Source organism: Cibotium barometz, chromosome 34 (assembly GCF_041138505.1).
Source record: "Cibotium barometz isolate CiBa-2024 chromosome 34, ASM4113850v1, whole genome shotgun sequence".
In the NCBI taxonomy this organism is placed as follows: Eukaryota; Viridiplantae; Streptophyta; class Polypodiopsida; order Cyatheales; family Cibotiaceae; genus Cibotium; species Cibotium barometz.
In genome coordinates, this window is record NC_141079.1 from 23,630,216 (window position 1) to 23,637,986 (window position 7,771).

At 38.0% G+C, this 7,771-nt stretch overlaps 1 long non-coding RNA gene across 1 annotated transcript; it reads right to left on the bottom strand.

Moving 5' to 3' along the window:
* Positions 1 to 2,576: 2,576 nt before the first annotated feature.
* Positions 2,577 to 5,088, bottom strand: LOC147618805 (uncharacterized). The gene is made up of 5 exons (XR_015262051.1): positions 4,201 to 5,088; positions 3,922 to 3,961; positions 3,776 to 3,802; positions 2,899 to 3,037; positions 2,577 to 2,818 (listed from the first exon to the last, which is right to left on the bottom strand). It is a non-coding gene; the product is annotated as an uncharacterized LOC147618805 (long non-coding RNA).
* Positions 5,089 to 7,771: the final 2,683 nt, after the last annotated feature.

Genomic DNA, 7,771 nt, shown 5'->3' on the forward strand with positions numbered 1-7,771 from the left:
TTTGATATAAAAATTCTTTATGCATCTATTTATGCATAAAAATCAACTTTAATGAGAATAACACTTTTGTAATAAAAAAATTTCCTTTATGCATCATTCTATGTATAAAAAACAAATTTAATGAGACACTTTTGAAATGAAAATAATTCCTTTATACATCTTTCTATGCATGAAAATCAATTTTAATGAGAATAACACTTTTGAAATAAAAATAAATCCTTTATGCATCTTTCTATGCATAAAAATCAAATTTAATGAGAATAACACTTTTGAAATAAAAATAATTCCTTTATGCATCATTCTATGCATAAAAAACAAATTTAATGAGAGTAACGCTTTTGAAATAAAAATAATTCCTTTATGCATCATTCTATGCATAAAAAACAAATTTAACGAGAGTAACGCTTTTGAAATAAAAATAATTCCTTTATGCATCTTTCTATGCATAAAAAACAAATTTAACGAGAGTAACGCTTTTGAAATAAAAATAATTCCTTTATGCATCTTTCTATGCATAAAAATCAAATTTAACGAGAATAACACTTTTGAAATAAAAATAAATCTTTTATGCATCTTTCTATGCATAAAAATCAATTTTAATGAGAATAACACTTTTGAAATAAAAATAATTCCTTTATGCATCTTTCTATGCATAAAAAGTAAATTTAATAATTAATATAAGTGATATCCATGCATATTGATAGGTGAATATGTACATGGAGTAATTAGAATATTTCTTTTAGATGCAAAAAAGGTGGAAATTACTCTTTTGGAATAACATAAAAATAAACTTTCTTTTCCATAAAATTTTGAAAAATTTTACCATAACCTCTTTTGTATGGCTGACCATTTCTCATTTTTATCATTCTTTATTTAACTTAAATTAACCCAAATTAGATTTATAGAACTCTAATCTACATAATTTTCTAAATTCAAGAGAGTAAACAATAAAAAGAGTTTAATTAATCTTTCTAGGATTAAGAAAGGCTGGAATGTAAAGAAGAGAAGGGGTGGCCTTTTCCTCAAAGGCATAGCATTTGAATTTAATTCAATCAACTGTAAAATATGAAAATCAAGAAAACCATAGATTTAAAATTAAACAGGTAAGAAAATTAACTTACATAGAGCTTGTAAGCTCTCCTTTAGCTTAAGGGTTGAGGGTTCTACTCTTGTTTGAAGCAAGAGTGGCCACCAATTCACTTTGGAGAGGATTAGGCTAAAAACAATTGAATTATTAAAAAAATTCAATGTAAATGGCTCAAGACAGGAGCAGAGTAACAGTGCATAAACACCATTAAGCTTTTACAAAGGGGGAGGCTTCTATTTATAGAAAAAAGTGAGCCTCTAACCAAGCAAACTGATTCTAGAATTTTCCAGATCAGTTTGGTCAATTTTTGACCATTTTTGGGTCAGTTCAGCTTACTTTTTGGATCTAGTTTTGAAATAGGAGAGATGAAATATCTCATTTTATTGATTAAAAATTGGGGATAATGATGAGAAAAAGGTGCCTACTTCATGAGAGGAGATCCCCACAACACTGAGGTGTCAAATTTTAGTTTTTTGATTGTTTTCTTTGGTCCTTAGTCCACTCTTCATCTTATGTGAGCATTTACTCATTTTTGGGGAGGTTTTCTTTTATTCTTTAATTTATCTTCTCCCTACATTTGGATTGATCTTATTGGTCCATAAGAACCTTAATTGGACCATAATCCAAAAATTTCTAAAAATCTAGACCCTTAGGCTAAGGTCCTTTATACCTATTTTTAATTAATTTCAATTGCACATTGGAAAGTTCTTTCTGAATTTCTATTTCAGGAGAAATCATTTTAGACACTAGGAGAATTTTTATATCCAAAAATATCTTAATTTTGAATTATCTCTCTCTAGATATTTTCTCTCTCAAGGTAAAACAAGATCTTTCTTTTATTTCTAAGAGGGGAATAATTATAAGATCAGAAGGGGAGGTTCTTACACCTACACACCTCAAAAGCTAGAGAGAGAAATCTTACAACCTCTCTCCCGATTCTTCACGCGTGATCAGGCTCTCTAGAGATATAAGCTTGATGTTATCTTGATTTTTTTAAATTATTTATCTTGGATTGCTCGTGTGTTTTTTTTCTCTGCGTGTCTCTGTGCTTGTGTATGGAGAGGATAAGGTGGAGTAAATGTGTATTTGTGTGTATTAAAGAGCCCACACAAGTAAGCAAGAGCTTCATAATAATAAGAGACGACAAGTCGAACACACCAGCGAGATGGAACTTAACTAATACCTTGGTAAGACAATGGTGCTGGGCCATTCACTACAATAGAATGAGGGTTTAGCAACGGGTTCGCTGCTCCGCAGTGTAATATCGCTGCTATTTTTACTGCTGAGTAGCGAATTACTATAGAGGAAAAAAGAGTTGTGGCAGACTAGTTAGTCTACACAAGACTCCCCAGTCTGCCACAACTCTTTTTTTCTAATGTAGACACAGTAAAACTAACACAACTTCATATCCTACTCATCGTCATGGACAAGTGTAATGTAAATCAAACTTGATAAATACCAAAAAAAAAGGACAATCGCAATTCATGGTTTAAAGAATGTCGAAATTCAATTACAATACTTGGCGGAGTTACATAAGTGTATGATTCCAGAAAGCTCATATATGCAAAATAAAGCGTACTGAAAAACTATAGAGCTAGGGGCTACATTGAGGGGATCTATATCTGATGCATTGCGACTATTATTATTCCTTGCAACTCCACCCCCTTTGCTTCTCACATTTCCATTGCTTCTTGCTTAGATATTTGCACCACCGTTTCTAGTTACATGATCCTAAAACACAATAAAACTATCACAAGTGAAAATTAATTTTACAAAAAAAAAAGAGGTTTAAGATTTAGGAATGTACTTACTTGCCATGCTTGTCCCAAGCATGTCCTCCAGTAATAATAATATATCCTTCATCTTGTACCCTTTCAAATAGAGCTCCCAAACCCCATTGTAATGCAAAATCATATTCATCTTGCATAGGGGGCGGTCCACTACTTCAAGCTATAGACATACAAACACATTAACATTTTAGAAAGTTGTTATTTAAGATAACCTTCTTTCATTAAAAGATAAGATATAATTTGAGACTAATATATCTAATGCATAAGGCTAATATATATGGCTAATGCATAAGGCTACGGGCATGTCTAGGTTAATTGGAAGCTACCGGCACGTGCCTAGGTAGCTACCTAGGCACGTGCTACCGACATGCCTATGTAGCTACTAGCATGCATTGGAAGCTACCGACATGCCTAGGTAGCTACTGGCATGCCTAGGTAGCTACCGACATGCCTAGGTAGCTACCAGTATGCATAGGTTACTACTACCGGCATGCCTTGAAAGCTACTAGCATACCTAGGTAGCTACCAACATGCATTGGAAGCTCCCGACATGCCTAGAAAGCTCTTGGCATGCCTAGGTAGCTACCGGCATGCCTAGGCTACTACCAGAAGCTATCGACATGCCTAGGTAGCTATCGGCATGCATTGAAAGCTACCGGCATGCCTAGGTTGCTACCGGCATGTATTAGAAGCTACCGACATACCTAGGTAGCTACCAGCATGCCTAGGGAGCTACCGGCATACATTGGAAGCTATCGGCATGCCTAAGTAGCTACCAGTATGCATTGGAAGCTATCGGCATGCATGAATCATGGAAGAAATAACAAACCCTAAACTTACAAACTTTATAACTTGTAAAAGCATAAGAGAAGAAACATACAAGAAAGAGATTTCTTACCTTGTGAGGCTTGTATATGTTGAAAACCTACCAAATCAAACCAAAATAAGAAGAAAAAAAGTATTCATCATAACAAACCCTAATCTCAAAAGTCCTAAAACTTACAAACCCTAAAAACATGTAAAAGCATGAAAGAAGAAACATACAAGAAAGAGATCTCTTGTGAGGCTTGTATGTGTTGAAAACCTACAAAGTTAAACCAAGTCAAAAAAGGTATTAAGAAAAATCAAGATCTCTTACTATATGAAGCTTTAATGGAAAGCTCTTGATTAGAAAAAAGAAGAAGGAAAAATACTCGTAATGGTTAAGATTCAAAAAGAAGAAAAGAAAAACTTAAAAGAGAGGAAAGAGAAAGAATATACTCATAAGAAAGCTTTTATGGAAAGCTTGTTTACATAGGAGATAAATGAAAAGAGTAGACATACCTTGCTTAATCTTGAGGAGGATAGGGTAGGAGAGGTAGAAGTGATAAGGCATAATCCTGTAAAAAAACTCAGAGTACAAGCTTATTGTATATTCAAAAGATAAAACTATGTGGCGGCAAAAAAAGCGGGATATTTTTACAATATAGCAGCATTTTTTTCGCTGCTGTACATGTTGCTGGACATTGAAATTTCGCGCAAAAAGCACTTCTCAACAATAGAAAAACGTTGCGGAGCAGCAATTTATCGCCGCTCAACATCGTGTAAACCCTCAATATTTTCATTCCGCCGAAAACGCTACAAAAATGGTGCTAAAAATCGTTGATGTGCTTCCTATGTGTTATAGTGATTGATGGGGTCCATGCTAAGGGCTTCCCACATCAGAAGCTTTTTCTGTTCTTATCATAAGTTGTGTGAAGGCCCAATAGTGTTCCAGTGTTCCTTCAACAGCAAGGCTTTCTATAACAAGCTCCGAGTCTTAGACAAGTGCTGCACAGCAGAAGAGAAAGGCAAGAAAGAGAGAAGAGGAGGATCACGACCAGCGACAAGAGGAAGAAGATCAACTGCAGTAGACACAGCAGGAAGCATCGTGTGTGTATTGCCCCCGCACAGGAGGGGGCACCTGCCCGCGAGTGCTACAAGGAGGCTTTGGAGAGACGGAGGCCGCCCTCTGAAGAAGGAGATAGAGGAGCTCAACGCTCGCATTATCTTCCTTCGTACTTGGGCTCCCTAAGCCATGTCCAACCACTTCTCGTTGGAAAGCTCCGACGGCTCCAAAATCTAGGCCCATCGAGCTGTGCTGGATCCCAAGAGGAGAGCACTGAAGGGTAGTATGCAGCCGCAGGGTAAGCAAGGTGATAGGAGGGAGCGTTGCTGGCATTTGTTGCAAGGTAGGCGACCAACACCATCAATAAATGCCACACGATAAAGATAAGGCTTTAGAGCCTTAATATATATTTTTTTAATTTAGGGAGGCTCCCTTGTTGGTAAGTAACCTCGCACACGTTTTAATATGTGTATGGGGGGGTGTGTGTGAAACACACACAATGACATACGTCTAAGCAGCACAGGTTGTTGGTTCCTTGAGAGCATCCCCTCTGAGACCTGGCATCTCGCCTTCCTCCTCACGAGAGTGCCACGGGATGATGATAAGGTTTTAGAACCTTAATAAATTTTAAATTTCGTTCATTTTTAAAAAAAATGTTTGGGGGAGGTTCCCATGGTAAAAAAACCTCGCACACGCTTTATATGTGTGTGGGTGTGGGAATGTGTATGAAACACACACGGATGACATAAGTCATAGCACACGTAGTAATGTGTTGGGTTTTGTGTCGTCTCATAGCATAGATTTGCGAGTGGGTGTGGGAATGTGTATGAAACACACACAGATGACATAAGTCATAGCACTTGTAGGGTTTTGTGTCGCCTCGTAGCATAGATTTGCAAGTGTATGCACTTTAGTTGTCTCATTGATTGTTCATATGTGTGTAGTCACACACGACAACATCATGGAATGTAAGTGCTTTTACCTCTTGTGCATGCCTATGGGCATCCAAGAGGATACGAGTAAGCAAGGTCTTAACTGGCACAGTCTGAAAATAGTTTGTGAGCGCTGTAGCTATTGAAAAACTAATGACATGGTCCTGTGTGTTGACCATGAGTATTTGGCATGACATGAGGGAGCCTAATTTAACATTTTTGGCTCTAAGTGATCGTAGTCACACTACATTATCTATCAGAAGGGTTCTCGCATAGCCGAAAAAAGAATTTTGAATCATGGCCACAATTGCCATAAAATTGGTGCCATCGTCGTACGAAGTTATGACCAAACAAATGTGTACATTTATGAAATGAATGTGCGAGAATGCACATGAGTCATTTGCTTGCTTATACAATCCAGTTGAGGGTTGTCAAGATAAGCAAAGTTGTGGTGCTCATAGTAAAGATGTTATTTTACTCATGTGGACGTAGTAGTCTTGTGAATTGTACCATATTTCAAACCACAAATAAGTATCTTGAGAGTATGATAACTATAGTGTTTATTGCTAAACAAACGAAGTGTATTATGCTTGGTTCATAGAAATGTAAGAACTTGTGCATGGTCCTAGAGATCAATTATTCTAAGATTTGTAGTAATCTTAGAGTGAGGTTCGTATAGTGATCTTTCAATTCAGAGTTTACTAAAACCTGGATGTTCACAACATGGCTTGTAATAGAGTAAGGAGCTACTCTAACCACCTTTGGAGTATGTCACTGCTCCTTTTGTTGGACAGGATGGAAGTGTCCCTAAGAGGTCTTGCTCTAAAAGCTACCTTGTGGCTAGTCTTTAGACCTTCCCTTGTTACTTCATATACTGGCTTGATCAATAGTTTATGTAGTGAGCCATTGGGACGTTGTCGGATTGTTATCATACATACTCTAGATTGAGTATATGAGGTTGTGGAACTTGATATAGTTCTTAAAACTATAGCCATGTTGAACTTTGGAGCAAACTATGCATGGTTCGTCTAGTGCAAACACTCATGGCTGCGTAGTTATCCATATGCTTGAGATTTTGTTTCTCAAGGAGAGGAAAAGAGTCTACTTGTATGTCATAGTGAGCTTCATGCTCATTTGATAGTATGGGACATCAAATGAGCATGAAGGTCATGGTGGTCTTGGTGGTATGGAACACCAAGGCTTATATGCATAGGTTGACCCTTTGATTGCTTGTACACTTGTTCCATAGTGATCAAGTGTTTAGACAAAATTGAGTTTGAGACTCACTTATAGCCTTCTGTTGGGAAGAAATCCAATGACAAATTTTGGAGAAGCTCTGTGTATCATAGCCATGATTAAATACTAGTACTAACGGTGAGGCCCCTGCCCCCTCCGCGGTGGACCCCTACCCCCTCAGCGGTGCACCTGCCACCGGCGATGGAAGCGGTGCTGGCCTCCCGCGCGGGGCGGGGGTCCACCCTCGGGGCCTCGCCCGTTGTCCGGGATGAGAGGCTAGCCCGGGTGGCGGTCCCTCCGAGACCTCGGCCCGGAAGACTCCCCTCGCCCAGAAGGCTCGAGCGATTCCACCATGGAAAAAACTTCTAACGAGGAATTACTCTAACTAGTCAAAGTCTTAACTAGCTAAACCGATTTGACCAAACCTGAAGTCACATAGTCAGATCAAGAAGAGACTTGCACTTGGTCCATGGAATCGCTGCTTTTTTCCTTATTTACGAGGCACAGCCGCGCTGATCCCCTCCCACAGAACAAGGTCTTCACACGATTTAAACTAATTAACGTAACTAATCATATCTAGTTGTTTCTCAAGAATCCTCCAATCCAGCCTACTAACCCCATCCAGCGGCCCATTTGTTATCCAACCACCCGACCACTGTATTGGTGGGATTCCTTTATAAAGATTTGGTTGTGTTTTGCCCGGGTACTGAGGAAAAGAGTTCCCAGGTCCCCTAGCCGGCGATTCATGCAAAAATTAAGGTAGGCATACCACGTACACACCCAATATGAAATTACCATTTCGGAACAATCCTTCAATATGAAATTACCATTTATAACAAATTCGACTGGCTTTAAAACA